At 41.9% G+C, this 18,452-nt stretch overlaps 1 protein-coding gene across 10 annotated transcripts in view; it reads right to left on the reverse strand.

The window, feature by feature from the left end:
• The window catches only part of FOXN3 (forkhead box N3), a 307,996-nt gene that overhangs the window by 186,620 nt on the left and 102,924 nt on the right, over positions 1–18,452 (reverse strand). The window contains exon 1 of one of the 10 annotated variants that reach the window (XM_043550121.1): positions 6,772–7,612. The exons of 6 other annotated variants lie outside the window; for them this stretch is intronic. The gene's annotated coding sequence lies outside the window, so the exon portion shown is untranslated. Of the gene's footprint in view, positions 1–4,405; positions 4,692–6,771; positions 7,613–18,452 lie in introns of those variants that run through there. 3 more of the 10 variants (XM_043550132.1, XM_043550126.1, XM_027818309.3) reach the window with 3 other exon arrangements.

The raw sequence follows: 18,452 nt of genomic DNA on the forward strand, positions 1-18,452 counted from the left end.
GTTTCTGCAGCTCTGGTGTTCCATGAACTACAGTATAATTAATTTTGAATAATCAAAACAACACAGTACAGTGTTTCATGTAAAAGTTCCTTTGTAAAATGGTATACAGCAGTTTATGATGCCATTGTAGTTACACACATCTGCAACTTCTAAGGAAATGGTTATACTTAGTACTAAAATTATATACAGCTGTCAAACTAGCAGTAGTTAAAGGGGGTGGGGGTGGGGGGGAAAAAATCACATGCTGCTTTTTTCCCCACATACAATTATTAAACCAGGTCTACAGTAAGAGCGCTTTACCAGTATAGCCATATCAGAATATTATACCAGCAAAGCACTCCTAGTATGGATGCAGTTTATAACAGCAAAACTGCACTTTTGCTAGTATAGCTTATTCCAGCCCCCTCCCCATGAACAAACAAACCATAACAATAAAAGTACAACTGCAGCTACTCTAGGAGCTTTTGTGGGCATAGTTGTCAATCAGAGATCACAAGTCACTACACCCCCGACCAACATAGCTATACCAGCACAAGGTTGTAGTGTAACCCGGCTTTCTAGTTTACATGCAGATTTTGCAGGAGACAGAAACAGAATGAGTTTTTCATTTTCAAAGTTTTCTGGGGTTTGATGGACCAGATTCTGTTGTCAGTTACACTGATATAACAATAATTTGCCCTTGTATTATCTCTAACTTAGAATTCCTCGTACCACAATTGTATGACAAACCTGCCAAAGTTATCAAAGACAGAAATCAACTGGATTTTATTTTATTTTTTTGGGTGCAGGGAGAAGGAAATGAAGCAACCAAAGTCACATACAAAGCAAAAAAATTCAATTTTGAATAATAAAGTTACCTGGGAAAACAGTAATTAACACAATTAATATTGATACAAAGTTTTACTGTTGGATGGGCCTGCTAAAAACAAATTACAATTATTTCTGGGTCAAATCTGGAAGTCCTTACTCTGTTTTTCTTGAATAAAAGCTCTTAATTTCAGTAAGGCCTGAATAAGAACTTTGGGCTTTGAGCCTTTATTTGTACATCTACAAATGCAATTTAAGTTAGCATAGTAGGATCTTACCTATGACAATTTATGGGAGATGTTGCATGGAATCAGAAGGCGTGTCTTCCACAGATTTAAAGAAAGTTCTAAAGATAATCACTTTTTACACATTCTTGACCTTTCAGCAGCTCCACACTTACTTTTAGTGAAACACACCTTGAATAATATAGCTATCAGCAATCTGTTAATTCCCAGAGATGTGTGCCTTGCTTCTTAAAATGTGAGCTTTTTCTTAAAATTGTATCTATTCTTGGAGACAGGGTTTGCAACCACTTAGTAGCATGACTGACATTAAATGAAGTTTGTGTTCACACGCCAAGTAAACGTTGATCATGTTGTAATTGTGGTATTAACAGCACTTTGCTCTTACCAGTAGCTTAGGCTAGCACATGACTGTTTCCCTATAACCAGTTACTAGTACTTAATTCTCTGTGGGGTTGGGACTCACTAGCTATGCCTGCCTGCATAAACAGATGGACAGTCTTTTTTTCCCTGAGTAAGATATCTGCCTCACATGTTACTATGGCTGCTCTGTGTGGATGTTTTCTGGACACTGCTTCCTGCTAAGGCACTATGGGATTGCTGGCCAGATTTTCCCAGAATGCACTGATACTAACATAGGCTGTGTGATAGGAGTAGAACACACAGACTCAGCTGATGCATGGTTGTGTCTGAAAAGAGCTGCTATGTGGATATACTTTTTGTAATCTGGTAGGATGAGCATGTCACAAACTGATTTTAAAAAAATCAAGTTGTGTTTAAGTGTGGACAGCGTTTATTAGGTTTTAAAAGTCCTACCAAACACACTGTGGAAGGAGACCAAGGAAAAGTGGGCCCCGGGGGGGGGGAGTGCAAAGGGAACCTGAAACAGTAGCATCTACAGTAGGTTTCCCTCTTCTCCTTGGGTCCTCTGCAGGGCTATAGGGTGCTGAGGAAGCCGAACCAGAAAGCAGCTGCCATGCACAGCATGCTCTCAATAGACAAGGAGAAAGACTCTGTGGAATAAAAACACTAAATTTACTGACTAGAAATAATTCCCACATCTCTACAGAAACTTCTCACAGAGCGTGAACCATGGTGGAGGAATCGAGACCTCGTGGCATGCGAGCTAGGCAGAGGGAAAGAGAAAGGGGTAGTTTCTGGCTTCCAGGTGGGTGGATTTCTGCTCCTCCATTGTGGTTGGGGATCCTCATGGTTGGGGTTGGATCCCCACTTCATGCTGAGTCTGTTGGCACTGCCCCTGCATCTCTGGAAACAGACAGCCTCACTTAACAGATGGCATAATCTGGTAGATTTAGGGCCTCACTCTGACACACCACAGATGTTTGGTAGGAAAGTTTCCCTACCTACATGTTTCCCTCATCCAGAAGGGATGGTGATGGCCTTAATAAACAACTACTTTGTTGAAAGGTCCCAGTTCTGCAAACACTTATGCATGTGCATAAATGGTTGTAGGATTGGTGCCTAAAATTGCTACCACTACACAACATTTTGAAACAAATTACGATATAGAAAAGTCAATTATGGGGGGGAGTATATATGCATTTTAATGTATATGCTTTATTTGCTCCACCCTTGCTTGTTAAACCACTTTCAGCATTTTTTTTAAACGCAAACAAACAAAACAAAAGAGCTTTTGCTGGAAAAACTTCTTAATTCTGAAAGTTACTGGACCAGCACTGGGTAATAGAATGGGGGTTTCAATAGCACACAAAAGCAAATCCAGACTTGAAAAGAGACAGGCTGTCCTGCTACAAGCCAGTCAACTGCCAAACTGTCATTTTGCTGTGCCGCTGAACAGAAGGCCCATGTAATGACAACCACAAAACTCATTTATACTCTGAAAAGGTGACTAATGAGCTCATTCATGCTGCCTATAAATTATTCACTTACAACACTGACCCCACTCAAGACAAACAGCAAAGTAAACTTTAAACACTGGGATCCAAGGCCTTCTGAGGAGTCAGAGTTACTTCTGTCAAACGTTTCACAATAAAACAGAGACTACACTTGCTTCTGTTTCATTGTCAAATTCACTCTTCTATTTACACTTCTTTTTACTACTTTTAATCAATTTAAAGTAGATGCAGCTGTTACACGTTTATTTCTCTGTTGCCCAGTTTTTCCATTAGTTATTACAGGCAATCACAAAGCACTATAAATAGCTTTAAATTAGATTCTTCAGAAATTGAAGACTGACCTTAAAATGTAATGCAGGTCTCTACAGTGCTAAGAACACAAGTGCACACACATAATTAACAAGTCCTGTGTCCAAATGGAAACAAAATGACAATCATTTTCAGTTATTTTGGTGTTTGATTTATGTGCTTTAGTTTAGGGTGAAATATTTCTGCAAAACACTGTTAACCCAACCTGCCTCCTGAGATTTGTGATTAGTTAAATTTCCATTAAAATTTATAACCTGTAACAACATGAAAATGGAGGCGTTTTTAAAGATATATTTTGGTTTTTAGGCGCTGGAATGCACACACCAACTTTTCCCCAAAAGTACCATATTAATGAAGATGACTTTCCTCATTCTGTTTAATGTGAAGTAAGAGAGTTTATAGTTTACCGTTATCATTGTAAATAATGTTTGCTGTAACAAAAGTGGTTGCTGTATGTAGCTGTTTATATGAATTGGGCCTTTTTCTGAGTAAAGACTGCAGACACTTTAACATTATCCAGATAAATCGCTCACATATTTAGAAGTTGCATCTTAGTAAATTCTGATGTGAAGTAGCAATTCATACAAAAAGACTGCCGAAGTTAAAATTACATTAAGGGCTGAATTCTGCTCTTTGATACATGTGCCCAACCCCCGCTGAAGTCAATTAGAGTTACACATGTACTGAGGTTAACTCCAAGGGTGAGAAATGCTTAGCCAGAAGTGAAAGCAAGGAAACTCATAGTTAAAGTGAAATTGCTGTTCTGAGCTAATTTAATACATTAGACACTGCAGCGTCTCCAAATAATGCAAGACCTTAAATGACACACAATACCTAGGCACAAGAAAAAGGGAGTTAAAGATGGAGTATGCATGCATCCAACAAAGTGGGTATTCACCCACGAAAGCTTATGCTCCTATGCGTCCATTAGTCTATAAGGTGCCACAGGACCCTTTGCTGCTTTTACAGATCCAGACTAACACGGCTACCCCTCTGACACTTAACTTCAACTTTGAATTTCGTCCTGGCTTTTTCACATTTTAAGTCAAACCCATACCATTAGAATTGCACTTTTAATCACCCCTTTTCTTCCAAAACAAAAAATATTAATTAAATGGAACAAGAACCTTGGTGCTGTACTATTTAAAGGAAAAAGACTTTTCTACCTACCAACAGCAATTTGGATAGCCTTCATCTGTTTACATTCACATTTCCGAGTCTACAAGAAAAACACGCTTAGATCCTTCCTTGCGCTGTTTGTGTTGCTTTGTAAAAAGGCAAGTGTTTTTTAAAAAAAAAAAAAAGACAAAGCAGTGGAGCATTCTGCAACCACACAGCATGCAAGTCCTAACTTATCAGCAGCTCTCCACCTGACAAGATTCCTGAGTTTCTCCTACCTGAAGGGTGTTGGCAAAAAGCTGCGTTGAAACAGTGTCACATGTCTTGTCCCAATAACCTGTCTGACAAGCAGAGTTCACTTCACAGTTCATTGGTGGGAAATGTGGGAGCTTCCCACATTAGTCTTTCCACACCCTGCTCCTGTTTTTTCTAATGACAAGCCACTGTGAGGTCAGCTTTGCCCCAGGACTTGGTCTGCTTTGCATAAAAACAACCTACAGTTGGCTCCAAAATCAAAGGAATACTGAGTTGGGAGCAGGGACAAACCGGTATTAAAACTTTCTAACTACACGTAATTGCAAAAGAGGCACAAACTACAAAACCGTTCAACAATGATCAACAACTGAAAGATAGTCCATTGAATATTCAATACTGTTAACCTATCGTGGGGTTTTATAGCTAGGTAGACAACAAGAACAACAATAATAATAATATTCATATTATTTTAAGAAATCAACAATCAAGACATTCATAAAGCAAACAACTTTTACATTCAACTCTCCCTGGGGAAACTCTGGTCCCCAGAGTAATAATATCTCTCTTTCTGTAAGAGATTATCTTCCCCACTCACCTCTTCATCAAGCACAGGTCCCAAACCAGCAAACAGTTACTCATATATTTAACTTTGCAGTCTGTCAGTAGTCCCAGGGAAATCCATGGTCAGCAGCACAGCAGGGCTAAGGCAGAGGCGGCCATGGGGGCTCCATGTGCTGCCCCCGCCCCAAGTGCCGGCTCCGCAGCTCCCCTTGGCTGGGAACTACGGCCAGAGGGAGCTGTGGGGGTGGCACCTGTGGGCGCGAGCAGTGCACAGAGACCCCTGGCCCCTCCTGTGCCTAGGGCTGCAGGGATATGTTGGCCACTTCTGGGAGCCGCCCGAGATAAGCGCCTACGGGATCCTGCACCCCAACCCCCTGCCCTGAGCCCCCTTCCGCACCCAAATTCCCTCCTGGAGCTAGCACCATACCCCAACCCCCTGCCCCAGCCCTGAGCCCCCTCCCACACTCCAAACCCCTTGGCCCCACCCAGAGCCCCCTCCTGCACCCCAAACCCCTCATCCCCGGTCCCACCCCCAAGCCTGCACCCCAAGCCCTCACCCCCTCCCACACCTCAACCTCCTACCCCAGCCTGGTGAAAGTGAGTGAGGGTGGGGAGAGCGAGCAATGGAGGGAGGGGGGATGGAGTGAGCAGGGGACAGGGCCTTGCATTAGGGGGCGGACCAAGGGTGTTCGGTTTTGTGCGATTAGAAAGTTGGCAACCCTAATGGGACTACACATAGTGCATACAGTTAAGCACATGCATACATCTTTGCAAGATCAGAACCTTAGTCTATAGATTTTTCACTTTATTTTTGGTAAAACATTTGGCCTTGATCCTGCAAATACTTACACACTTCAGTAACTTCACCTATGTGAGCCCTCTGATGGAAGTCAATAGGACATTCACAGGGTGTAAAGTTAAGCACATGTATAAGTCTGTGTAGGACTGGGATCTTAGGTGCAGGGGCCCACGTAAGCAGATCTGCATCCATGTAGAGCTCCGAGGAAGTTTGGGCTCCATGTTGGTGCAGAAGTTCTTTTCTCACAGATCAGCTTGCAGGATAAAGGAGTTATGCCTTGATCTTGCGAAGGACATATGCCCATGCTTAACTTTATGCAGTGAGTAGTCCCCTACTGAGTTCCCTAGTATTTGCAATTGAAAGCTACATAGGGCAAGGGGCCAGAGTTGGCTCTCACATAAACTGGTGTCCACTCCAGTTTACTGCAATGGAGTTACCCTGGATTTGCACCAGTGTTAAGGGAAACCAGCATCTGTTTCTTTGTCTTTATTTTTTTTCTTCTGTAAAATGTTGTGTTCACCCCTGGCACAATACCACTAAGGCTGATTAAATGGATCTCCCCTTATTCCAGTATAGACAGCTGAGCTAATGCATTTTAATCTCACACTACAGTCTTTGTAGCAACCTCAGTGATATAATTAAATAATAATACTACTAATAAAAACACATATCCATCAATGAGTAGCTGGTAATACATTTATATGTAATACAGAGATTTTTTAAGTTAAGTTCTAAATACACTGAACTTTACAGCAACACTTGTAACTACCATAACAACTGTATCTTATAATATACAACTCACATCCAATTCAAGGCAGAAGAGCAGTCCATTTTGTAGCAAAGACCAGTGCTGTTTTGTGGATCAGCTGGCAAGATGTTTTCTAAAGCAGCTCAGATCAGTCAACAACAATCTCCCCCTAGAGTCCAAGTACATCACCTCAAAAATATGTCTGAGCTCTTCTGGCACTGAGCCTGGGAACCCAAATCTATCCCTGATCCAGATCTTCCAGTTGGCAGCACAACAAATTGCTGCCCTGCCACCAAGGTGGAAAGTCATTTTTCACTCATTATGTTATTTTGAAAAATAGAGTACTTGCTTTATTTAAAAGGGAAAAAAACAATACGTTGTGCTTTAGGAAATCTACAGCCCAGAAAGCTCTTTTGCTTTAGAAAGCCACACAGACAAGGGATTGAGTTAGAACAATGTGAATTAATATCCCAACAAGTTTGAGCTGAAAAATATACTCAGACTGAATATTCTATTGCTCTCAACCCATTTGGTCCATGCCAGTCAGGCTTGAACTATGCATCACCAGTTCCCTTCCCTGTGATGTTTGCAGTGGCTTGGGGTGGATATCATCTAGATCTGCATCAGAGATTTCCCTCTATTTCATCTTGTGGAGTTTTTCTAGGTATATTTTCCCTATAGTCTTCATGGGATTTACATGAGCTGTCACATAACAGAGCTAGCTGCACTTCTGTCCCCTTCTGATCTCTCTCAATTCACCCTCAATTCAGGGGTCAGTCCTCACGCCTTTATCTTAATCCATTGCAGGGTGGAATTATGCAATTCTCCCACTCTTACACCAGGCCTTGGGCTACAATATACCCTGTGAATCAATGCGCTTTCCCAGCAGGTCTGACTGCATCTCTTCCCTTCAGGCAACTCTGACCAGAGGTGACAACAGTGACTCAACAGCCTTCTTAAACCAAAGTATTATTTAATTTAACAGCAGGAACAAAGCATTTAGAGAAAAAAGGACTTTAAAACAATAAACAGTCTACATATGTGTATCTTACCAAAAGGCTCACCTGGAAGTGTAATTGAGACCAGCTGTAGGGCCTTAGCCAGCAATTGCTGCAGCTGGCCCCCTTTCCCTCCAATTACTCCCCAGATCCTCATGATAACCGAGGCAAACCTAACTTTTCCAGACACCCTAGGGTACATCTGAATCTTAGTCTGGTTCCCCTAAACAACTCTTCTGAACAATTCCCATCTCTTTTGAGAGACAGTCTCCTTTTGAACACGCTATAGTTGATCTCAGCCAGGCACAGGTCTTTCTTCTGTAATGGCATTGTCCCTTAACAGCTCTCAAGTGTTTGCTGAGAAGCGGCTTATTGTGAGCCAGTTTTTTCCTTACAGCCCCCTAGTAATTAAACCAATATATTCATACAGTAAACATCCCCAAAACAGGTCAACCTACAGTATTCCTCAAGTATTTCAGAACAGCTGCTATTCTGTCACGTGAACTATTTTGGATTTATAGATATTTATAGCCTGGCTTTGAGATCCTCAGATGGATGGTAAGCACAGCCAGTGGGTTTCCAGATGGAATTAGGTTTCCAAGTATTGGTGCTACTGTTCACTTATGGGGGGTGGGGGAAAGTGGTGAAAGGATTTAGTCCAATTGACTTTTAACTGACTTTCAATGGGGCTTGTATTTCCAGAGCCCTTTGGTGCTTTTGAAAATGTCTCTCTAAAGCCCTACATAATAATATCTAGCTCTTATAGAGCACTGTACAGCAGCAGATCTCAAAGTGCTTTACAAAGAGATCAATGTCATTATCCCCCTTTTACAGATGTGAAAACTGAGGCACAGAGATGACGTGATGTGCCCAAGCCCACCCAGAAACCAACGGCAGACCCAGGCATAGAATGCATGTCTCCCAAGTTGCAGTCCATAGCTCTAGCCACCCTGCCTCCTAGGAATGGCCTAACATGTTTCTACCTGAGGGATTGTTCTCCCCATGCCACATTGTATAGTTGTGATTAGCAGAGATGCTTGAGATGGAGCCACCTCACTATAAATTGGGGACAGCTGCTGGCATGATGTTATCCTTAAGAGGTCCTCACCTTTGAACCTGTCCCTCCAGTTCTCCCAAAGCCTGGATTTGTTAACCTTCCTGGCATGCTGCGAAGCCCATCTTTTCCCTAGTTTTTGAGGAAGTGGTTGGCGGTGGATTGGAAGGGTTTTAGTTTAGTTGAATACCTCAATATATTATGAAGGAACAGTCCTTTCTATTCTGTTGCTAAGTGAATGATCTATTTTTCTGGTAGGGGATAAGTGCCCAGAGCACTGGATGGGGCACCTAAAGAGGCCTTTAAATTTCCAAAGAAATGAAATACGTTGAAAACCTTCATGCATGGAATATCCATTTCCTGGCAAAGGGAATGTCTGTCTATACACCCACCCTTACAGTTTTGCAAAGAGAGAGAACACTTCTAGGTACACTACGGGAACTCATTTGCTAGATTAAACACAAAAAAATCAGTGCAAATCCACTAGTGGTGTAAATGGGTGTAACTACATGGACTACAGCATGTACACCGTCAGAGTAACAATCACCTCCTGCCTAAGCCTAGTGCAGAGGTGAATTTCACCTGGAGTGAATTTGGCCCAGGGGTACCATACATATTGTGATGAACAAGTTCATCATGATTGCTGTTGGTTACTTTATTTCCCAGAAAGCTCCCACGTGGCTCAGCAGCTGTGGCCTGAGGGAGAGAAGCAACAAGCACTGCCTGCAGTTCCATTGCCTGCTGCAGAAGGAGGTGGCTACTGGCAGAAAGCCAGACGCTGTTAAGGGGAAGAGACTTTTCCTATTCTCCAGCAAGACTCTTTAGCAGTAGCAGTCACTAGCTCAGCCTCCAGCAATTTCCTACCCACTTCAGCATCACTTGCAATTTTGCCAGATCCTGCTTCAAACAGCAACAGAGGTGAAATCCTGTCCCACTGAAGTCAGTGAGAATTTTGCCATTGACTTCAGTGCGGACAAGATTTCACCCAAGTCTGGAGGCCAGATTCTCCTGTCACTTATGTTGGTGTAAATCAGGAGTAGCTCTATTCAAGTCATTGGACAGAGAAGAATCAGCAATCCCAGCAATACCTTTCTTAGAAAAGGGGACGAGGAGCCATGTTGCTTTACACAGAGTCCCAGCCTAAGCAGTGGGATCCTGCCTTTGTCCCTAGATGTCACTCTGATGGCTCCAGAGCCGGGTTGTGATGTTATGGTGATAACCTCACTTAAATAGTTCTGTCCCTCTGCTGGGATACTTCTGTTTTTAACTATGTAACCCAACAGTAAAACAGCTTGGGATACTATTTCCTATAGGTGTTATTTTGGTGCTTATTGGTGATCACCTTTGGTCTTCAGCACCTCTTTGCAGCAAAACCAGGTGACACAGAAGCCCTGCCTCAGTTTCCCTCATGGAACTGAGGTTGTGGCTTAGACAGTTAGAACTCCCCTCCCTCAGACAGGCATCCTTATGCAGGTGGGTTTGTATTTCAAACAATCCCTCTGACTCTACTTCAGGCAGTAGTCAACCAGCTCTCCCCCTTCGAGCTGGACTTGTAACTTACGCCAGCTGGAGGGCCTTAGCCAGTGTGTCCTTCAACTGGGCCCCTCTCCCTCCAATCAGTTCCCAGATCCAGAGGGTTCAGCAGGCCTGCTTTCACCTGCTGATGGCTGCCCTGCTATGAGGGAAGAGGCAGCATATAAACTGGTCCCCTTTCCAAAACCCATCCCAATTTGCTGGGGAGAGGGGAGCCCTGCCCACTGTAAGGTTCCTCGTTCCGGACTCTTAAAGAAACAATGATGGGATTTCCTCTCAACCACTACTTATTCCAAGGACCACTTCCTCTCTCCCAATTTCTCCTATGTCTTTTTATATCAGACCAGCCAAAACCTTAGAGGGCCATGCCACATGATAGCCATGGGCTTACCCCTAGAAACCACAATCCTTAAGGGGACAGATCACCTCATCACAGCACTGAACCCAGCAAAATATACATAGAGGTCAGTGATAACTGCATGCTAACCCATATTGCCTCATTGTTTTCTAATACTCCCCTATCTGTATCCATCTGTTGTCTCTTGTTTTATACTTTGATTGTAAGCTCTTTGGGAGCAAGGACAATCATTTTGTTCTGTGTTTGTACAGCACCTAGCACAATGTGGTCCTGGTCTATGGCTGGGACTCCTAGGCACTAGATCAATGCAAATAAATAAGAAAATAACAACCTACTGGCTCCTATATGATATTGAGCACCACTGGGGGCAGGGGAGACCTCGGCCTTCTGCAGGTTCAGACAGGACACTCAGCACCACAAAGGATCAAGCCATTACTTAATACTTTGTTTACAGAATGGCATTTCTTTGGTGCACCGGCCCTCACTCTTCACAGTTGTCAACCCTCCTTCAAACCTAGTCTAACATGTGAAAAATCATTTAGAGTTGGAAACTTCTCATTGTCATGTAGCTAAAACAGAGATGAATTGGGAATTCCTTTCAAGCATGCTAGTTTCTCAGTTAACTTAGTGACATACCTGATTTCTTTGACAACAGTGTATTTTTATCCTTGTAACAAGCAAAAAGCAAATTCAACCCAGAATATTAGGTTTTCTTTGTCTCGTTCAAGCCAGCCAAGTTTTTGGTTTCATTATTGTTACACTTTCCTTTTTGCCCTGGGCTTCAGCACTCTACTTCTGAAGAGGAAGCCTCTGCCCAGAAACCTACATTACAGAAATTGACCGAATGTACAATAGGTCACCTTAAGGAGAAAGTTCAGGCCAACAGATTTCACATCAAAATCAGCAACTAGCAATAGCTATAGATTTCCATGCCTTCATCTCTCCCAGCAGGTATGTCATATGCCCATGTTGGTAACTCAAACCCTTATGGAAAAGGCCTGAATAATGGCATAGAAAATAATAACTTCTCCCTAGGTTTTTTAAGATTATCTTCTAGAATGTAACAGAAAATTATATTCCTGGCATAGAATTCTATAAGTGGATAAAAAGCCCATTAAAAGACATCATTCCCTCAGCTCTGATTAAAGTGACTTCAGTGCAGTTGCACCAGGGATTGTCCAAGATCTTCACATGAGAAATCAGGACTAGAACCTAGATTGTCCAACTCCCAATCCTGTGATTTAAGCCACTAGACCATGCTTCTTCAACAATGATATAAACATTATATAAAGGAACTATAAATTAGTTTCTCATGGATTTAGAAAACAATTTTTGAAGCATAGGGCAGGGGCTCATTCAAATGATTTCTATTTAAAGTAATGTGCATATGTAAATATTTTAAATTCAGCAAGTTCAGTTTGACACGCCTGCAGAACTAACTTCTCATATATCTTGTGATAATTACCTAAAAGTTATTAACACAATATATATTCTTTATATGGGTATACACACTAGATTTCAGTTACTATTGTTTGCACCAATTGGGAATAGTTGTAGATTATCATGTATAAACTGGGGAAATCTAGAAACAAAGGCATTAGAGCATATTTTTGCAGCACAGTCGTGGGAACAGTAGGGGACTTTGGTAAATGATGGGCATGGGCAATCATCTAGATGACATCTATGAAAAGCATCATAGAATTTTTAATATCCATTCCAAGCAGACAGGACCTCGATGTTTAGTGTTTCAGTTTGAAGACTGGAAAAATGATTCTGATAGGAATCCAATATGAAGGTCCAGGGAGCCTAGATAATTTTCAAACTGGCACAAATCCCACACCCCTTATTCATGGAAAGCCCCCATTTACTTTGTTGGGAATTTTGCAGGAGCAAAGAATGTGAGATTTGGCTTCTAGTATTAGCCCTCTAATCCTCCTTTCTATTTACACATTAACTGTGATCTCTTTCAGGTCCACCTTGCAGTTCTTACTTACTGAGGGCTCTCCACTGACATTAATAGAGAGTTTTGCTTGCATAAGCACTACAGATTTGGACCTTAAATGCAATCCAATTAGAATGGTAAGGCAGCGTGGAGAATGATGCAAGAAGAGCATCTTTCAAAACAACCCTGACAAATTAGATAATTGATCTGAATACAACAAGATGAAATTCAGTAAAGACAAGTGCAGAATACTACACTTAGGAAGGAAAAATAAAAATGCACAACTACAAAATGGGAAATAACTGGCTTGGTGATAGTATTGCTGAAAAGGATCTGGGGCTTATAGTGGATCACATATTGAATATGAATCAACAATTTGAAGCAGATGCAAAAAATGCTAATATTCTGGGGAGTATTAACAGGAGTGTCATATGTAAGACACATGAGGTAATTGTCTCGCTCTACTTGGCACTAGTGAGGCCTCAGCTGGGTTACTATGTCCACTTTTGGGTGCCACACTTTAAGAAAGCTGTGGATAAATTGCAGATAGTCCAGAGGATAAAATGTTTAGAAAACTTGACGTATGAGGAAAGGTTTTAAAAACTGGGAATGTTTAGCCTTCTGAAAGGAGACTGAGGGGAGACATGATAACATTCTTCAAATATGTTCAGGGATGTTATAAAGAGGACAATGATCAATTGTGCTCCATGTCCACTGAGGGTGGGACAAGAAGTAATGGGCTTACTTTGCAGCAAGGGAGATTTAAGTTAGGTATTAGGAAAAACTCTCTAACTATAACAGTAGCTAAGCTCTGCAATAGGCTTCCAAGTGAAGTTGGGGAATCTCCATCATTGGAGGTTTTTAAGAACAGGTTGGACAAATACCTGTGAGAGATGGTCTAGGTTTTCTTGGTCCTTTCTCAGCACAGGGGGCTGGACTTGCAGACTTCTGGAGGTCCCAATTAGCCCTACATTCTATGATTTTATGAACTGCAGTGTACTGTACTTGTTATTAAATTTGGATTATAAACTCCTCAGGCAGAGAGGTCTTCATATTTCTCTGTAAAGCATCATTCATGTTTATAGGTTGGGTTAGTTCTCACATTGTTTGGACAGCATATCCAATGAATGCATTAGGCAACTCCATTTTGTTCTGAGCCAAATTTGGTATGTTATGGGGAGGATGCCAGTGGTAGGATGTGAGGAACAGGTGTCTGTTGACGCCATCTACCCATCATATTTTAAGGCTTCCAGGAGGGGTCTTTTCTGCCCTGATTTCATTGGATCGAAATAAAAAATGATTCTCATAGGGAAGGTGGTAGATATTTGGAGCAGATGACCATACCACCATAGAGAGTGTTGGGCAAGTGCTTGAGGGAGCAGAACATGTTTAGTTAGAAAATGGATCTCTTCATTCAACTTGAATTCATATCATTTGATGTTTTCAATCATTCAGAGATGCTTCATCTGAATGGTGCCCAACTTCTTTTCAATGCTGACAGTGAGAGGCCACGTTTAAGTCCCATAGGTCACCGAAACGTTATATATCCTCAGCTTTGTCTCTCTGCTTGACCAGGTGTCCAGGATCATCTTCTGTGGTTGGGTGCTTGGGATACAAAAAAGGAAGGAGTGGGACTCCTCTTTAAATGTCATATCCACAAATCAATCTTATAATTTGAACCAATTTCCGGTTACCTACTTAAAGCCCAGTTGTAGCAGAAGCATGGAAGGTGAACAACTATTCTTTGCTATGCTCCAACCAGTGAAGCTTCTGATGAAGACAAGACGAAGTTCTACAATCAAGTGAACTCTTTTTGTTCAACTATCTGTAATCACAACATTGTCACTCTGCTCAGTAATTTTAATGCTACTGTTGATAATTCAAGTGGACCACGGAAAAATGTTATTGGACCTGTAACCTCAAATACCTTAAACAGCAATGATAAACACCTTTCACTGTTGTGTTTGTCTCATGATCTTGTCATTACAAACACCTGATTTCATGGGAATTTAATTCACCAATTTACTTGGTCGTGTGATAAAGCCCAAACAAAGATGATTGATTACATTATAATCTCTCATTATAGGAAATCATCCATCAGCAATTGTAGAATTTATCAGTCTGCTGAGCTCAGTAACACTGACCACAGATTAAGCTATGTCTACACTGCACTACAGTGTGGACTATGGGGGAGTGAATGGCAGAGTGCACCAAGGTGCTGCTCTCTAACTGCCCCATGTAGACGCTGCTGGCGTGAACTAAAAGGTGCCTAGTTCACATTAACATAGTCCTGTTTGAAAGAAAACTATAGTAACGTGAACTAACTACAGAGATGTAAAGAAGCATAAGGGAAATAAGGTAGCAGGAATCTGTGGAATTGCTGTGGAACTATTCAAAAGTGCTGGACCACCTATCCGTTTGTGGCTGTAGATGCTGATCAATATCATCTGGAGAACAGAGGAGGTCCTGTGTGACAGGCAAAGTGGCATTATTTTACAACTAGAGAAAAATAAAGGCAGCAAACGGGACTATTGTAACTATTGTGACATTATTTTTCTATCTGTCCTTGGGAAAGATTTTGTTTCTGTCTTGCTGACCCAAGCCCCTGATATCTTAAGGAGCAAAAGAAGACTACAACAAGCTGTCTTGACTCTCAGCCGTTCCATGACAGAGCAAATTGTCACAGTGCATCAGCTTATTGAGAAGGCATAAGACTTCAAGCACCCTGTTCACATTACACTTATGGATATCAAGGTCAGGTTTGACTCTGTTGACAGGGAATCACTCTGGCTGATCTTGAAACTCACAGGCTTCCCTGACAAGCTCCGTAAAATGTTCTATCTCCTATCTGATAATTCCTCAAGCTGCATCCTTGTAAATGGAAAAAGAACCGCCTTCTTAAGAATTAGGTTGGGCATTCGATGCCATTCCAAAACTCTTCAATCCCATCAGAGACTATGTGCTTGAGCGGATACTAAGTAAATGCATTTTTGGCATATGCCTTGGTGACAAGCACCTCACCTACATCAATTTTGCCAGTGGCATAGCACTAGTTGTCAAATCAATGGATGAGCTAGTTGTAGCATTTACAGCTCTGGAAATCTCAGCGGCAAAATTAGGCCTGAAAATTAATTGGGGGAAAAACAAATTCTTCTAATCAGCAATTTTGAACATGTTGTGGGCTCATTTTTTGAGTATTTTAGTGGGTATCCATCTTGTCAAGATTTTCAGTGGTTTCACCTCCTTCAGCTCTTCTGTCGATAACGTGGGTGGCATCAAGAAAGAACTTGAAGCCTGCACTGCAAAAGTGTCATCAGTAATGGAGCAGCTCATCAAGAATGTTTTTTGCAAACTGAACAGCACATTTATAGTGCTACATAAATAATAAAATTATAATAATTGATTATTAATAGAATGGCTTGAGTTTCCTGATGAGTGTCCCTTAACTTTCAAAAGCCATAAACATTCCCCTTCTTCTAAACGAACACTTAATATCTTAGAAGGAAATTCCCCCTCCCATTCCCTCTCACTAGTAGTGCTAGCCCAGTAGGGGCCCTAAGCAGGAATATTCCCCCCCAACACATAATAAAAAGCAAATGGAGCGGAGGGCATGAGCTGCTCAGGGCCCTAAGCAATTGCTTAGGGCTTGTCTTCACTACTGATGCAGCGGACATTAATTTAGTGGGTCTCGTGAAGACCCGATAAGTCAATGGCAGCATGCTCTCCCATCAATTTCAGTGCTCCACCTCCCCTAGAGGTGGAAGCTATATCAATGGGAGAGCATCTCCCGCAGACATAGCGCATTGTAGACACCACTGTAAGTTGATCTAAGCTACTTTGACTTAAGTTACATATATCTTACGTAACTTAACTAGTGTAACCTAGATCGACTTACCTCGTTAATGTAGACCAGGCCTTAATCTGCTTATGCCTAGCTCCAGCTCTGCTTCCTCTTACTATAACATTATCTTTTCCAGCATAGTCTTGGAGGTATTCTGGTCAAAAAATAAATATTGATTTTACAAAACAAACAACTAAAAAGGACAAAATTGGGCTAAAAAAATCTGATCCACTTTATTCCCTGTAGCTGTTTACAAAGGCCTAATGCATCCATGGTAAGGAGTTTTGAACACCCCTACAATAAAAAATGATGCAAGGCAAAAATAAAATTATTCAGTAATGACCAAGAACGTTCCAGGAAGTGTTTCACATTTCCAAAGTGTCTTTACAAAACAATCAGGAGGGAGAAAAAAACTATTTTAAATGCTATGAAAAATGTCAGTATTTTGGTAACCCTTGGACCACTGCAGACATGGGGTCTGATTCTGACCCTATTTTCCCCTTCTTTACATTGATTTTAGTGCTCTTACTTCTGATCTACACCAGTTTAAGTGAGATCAGAATCAAGCCCCCTGGAAACTGCACTGTAGATTATACTCTTCTGGAAACACTCCCTCCCACCCCCGCAAGCATCTTTCTCACTTGTCCTTATCTGCTGAACTCACAACACGGAGTGCCAGGACTATTTCCCGGACCCCACTTTCTAGTTACTGAATCTTTTCACATAATAAACAGCACAACCCCGTGCTCTCTGCTGATCTCTCTTGCAAATTTCCTGGCAAAAAATCTTGACCTTCCTGCCTGCTTAACTTTCCCAGAAACCTCCACCACACACCACAATCAGTGTTTCAGCTGCCTAACTTTACTGCCAGTCTTCTCACCAACAATGAACTCTGTCACTTTCCTACATGATAAGTTCTCCTGTAACCCTTCCAGAAAATAACCTTGATAACCTTTTTAGGGTGACCAGATAGCAAATGTGAAAAATTGGGATGGCAGTGGGGGGTAATAGGTGCCTGTATAAGAAAAAGCCCTGAATATTGTGACTGTTCCTATAAAATTGGAACATCTGGTCACCCTAACCCCTTTCCACAATCCCTGAGCTCCTCTGCCAGCCCTCCCGCTGCTCCCCAGATAAGCATCCTAATACCCCTTCTTGCTGCTAAATCGCACAGGTACCAGCCACCTGGAAATTATATATACCCTTCTAGGGCTTAAAATCCAGCTTTGGCTTTAAGATAATTATTAAGTCAACTGCGTCTTTCGAATAAAATTCTGTTTCCATGTGAAAAAAAATACAAACATTGAATTTGTCTAGGTAAGTTCTTCATGGTATTTCTAGTGCTAATCAATACCACCTCTTAAAAATCCCCATGGTCCTCTTTAGAGACAAGTATTACAAAACCCGACTTTCCTAATGAAGATAGAGTTACTGAGTCCAGAAATGTTAAATGACTAATCAGTATGTCTGTGAGACTCGAAATTGGCTTCATTTAAGCTAATGTAAAAATGTGGTTAATTTGTACAAAAAATTATATATCAACAATTCAAATGAACTCTTGTGCCCCAGGCCTGGTCTATACCTAAAATTAGATCAACCGAGTTACATCACTCAGGCCTGTGAAAAATTTCATGCTCTGTGCAATGTGGACAGAGCAACCTAACCCCCACTGAATTCTTCCATCAACCTAGCTACTGCCTCTCAGAGAGGTGGATTAACTACAATTAGTGGTTCTCAAACTGTGGGTTGGGACCCCAAAGTGGGTCGCGACCCCTTTTTAGTAGGGTCGCCAGGGCTGGTGTTAGACTTGCCAAAGCCCAAGCCCCACCGCCTGGGGCCGAAGCTGAAGCCAAAGCCCAAGGGCTTCAGCCCTGCCTGGCAGGTACCAGGTTAGAGGCCCCCAACTGGTGCTGAAGCCCTTTGGCTTTTGCCCCCTTGCCTGGGGCAGTAGGGCTCAGGCTCTGGCCCTTCCACCTAGGGCTGCGGGACTTGGGCATGCTCAGGCTTTG

Source organism: Chelonia mydas, chromosome 6, assembly GCF_015237465.2.
Source record: "Chelonia mydas isolate rCheMyd1 chromosome 6, rCheMyd1.pri.v2, whole genome shotgun sequence".
In the NCBI taxonomy this organism is placed as follows: domain Eukaryota; kingdom Metazoa; phylum Chordata; order Testudines; family Cheloniidae; genus Chelonia; species Chelonia mydas.